This window comes from Myotis davidii, unplaced genomic scaffold (assembly GCF_000327345.1).
Source record: "Myotis davidii unplaced genomic scaffold, ASM32734v1 scaffold1608, whole genome shotgun sequence".
NCBI lineage: Eukaryota > Metazoa > Chordata > Mammalia > Chiroptera > Vespertilionidae > Myotis > Myotis davidii.
The window spans coordinates 343335-345350 of record NW_006299164.1 but is presented as its reverse complement, the minus strand read 5'-3'; positions in this window follow the sequence as shown (position 1 = coordinate 345350).

Below are 2016 nucleotides of genomic sequence, written 5' to 3'. Positions count from 1 at the left end.
GAAACAAATGCATCCACAACGTGTCACTGTTTGGTGCGGATTTGGGGCTGGAGGCGTCCTCGGACCATTCTTCTTCGAAAATGCGGCTTGGTTCAGGCAATAACAAAAGAGTGCATATGTGCCAGCAAAGCCGTGGAGGCCATTTACCCGAAATGCTATTCCATACATAACCCTATACTATATACTTTATGAATCAATAAAAAATTTACAATTTTTCATTATGAACCTGTGTTTTCTATCAAAATTACTTCTTGTGTGAATTTTGGGACACCCTTTTAGTTGTACCTTGGTGTCATTTATTTAATAATAAACTAGTTGAACAAATAGGCTTTAAAGTCATTCATCCTTTCATTAAAAAATATTTACTGGGCACTATTCTGCCAGGCTCTGTTCCAGGCACAGTGAACAAGGCACATAAAATTCCCACCCTTGGGAGCTAAGGCTTGACTTAGATCCTCTCAGCACACATGGTTTGGAGGCTGGGAGCACACATTGCTCAGAAGACAGATGGCCTAGAGCCAACTTCTGGCTCTGCCATTTTCTACCTGTGTAAGAGGCCACGGGCAAGTCCTCTTACTGTAAACCTTACTCTGTAAAAGTGATGCTGGTGATGCAGTCTTTACCTCCTAACGAAAGGGGGAGCTAGCTAGTTTAATTCAGTAGGTTTAGGAAATTTTAGAAATAAAAAGGGGTCTATGGGGGAAGGAATACATAATGGAGACTTGAAGATGCCAGGGTGTTTATCTTGTACAGAGAATGGAGAAATGGAATAGGCAAATAGAAATATATCTGACCCCGTGCAATTAAAGACAGCCATAAACCAAAAGGTATCTCAGGCCTGAGCAATTAAAGTGACCATAAGTTAGGCCAAAAGCAGCCCTGACCTGAGTAACTGGGAGGGCCTTAAGATAAGGCTTTATCTGCCAACACAACTGGGAGATCTATAAAATAAATCAACAGTGACTCCAACCAACAAGATAAGAGGGAGAGGTGGGGAACACCACCTGGGCTTTGAGCTTTGAAAACTAATTCTGTGTAGCAGAATGACCAATAAGAAGGGATTGGGTTCAGACAAAGAACTGCAGCCTATTTAATGCCTCAAGACAAAGAAGCAGTGGTCACCCTTCTCAGGGGCCCCTCTGTCCGTCCAGGAGGGGCAGTGTCTTAGGCTTAGAACTTAGAATTAGGTTTTAGAGGTAGTGTCTGCTTGCGATAGTTTCTGTACTTTTCACTTATCACCTTTCGTCTGTGGCTTCATTCTTTGAAACCATGGAGATAAGAACCCGGGAATTCAGGGCGTTGGAGTTCAATGTTCACATTTCACTAAGGTTGTGGCCTTGTTGGTTCACAAACTGGCTCCTATATGCAGAGGGCAGAGAGAGACCCAAGAAAGAGGCAGACCAGATTGGTAGATGGCAGGTTGAATAAGTAAGGGAACTTTTGAGGCTTGTCTTGGGCTGCTGCAAGATGAGTAGACCTCTGTACCCCCATGTCAGGATCTTAAAAGCTTTCATAGAGGCCTTAACAGGGCTCAGTCGCATGTACTATCCAGATGGTTTCAACATCACCTTTCTCTCTCAAGGCTCTGTCCTTAGAATGGCTCCCACTATGGGAACAATGGGCAGAAGTACCGTATTTGCCGGCGTATAAGACGACTGGGCGTATAAGACGACCCCCCTAACATTTCCACTCAAAATACAGAGTTTGTTATATACTCGCCGTATAAGACTACCCCCTCTTCCGCACACCTTCCACACACCAAATAAAAGGTAAAACAATATCAGATTTGATTTTAACATTTTAATTTATATTCAAATGCTTATGACATGCAGGAAAACTGTCACAAGGCTGTATGTAATCAAACATATACATAAAACAGTGCAAGTTTATTACCGGTAAACATACCGGTAATTCACTAAAGAAAACACACTCTATAGACTGGTACCGTAGATGCTTCTCAGGAACACAGGCAAGCAGCCCACAACCTAGAGGGACTGTCAATGATAGAAGAAAGAT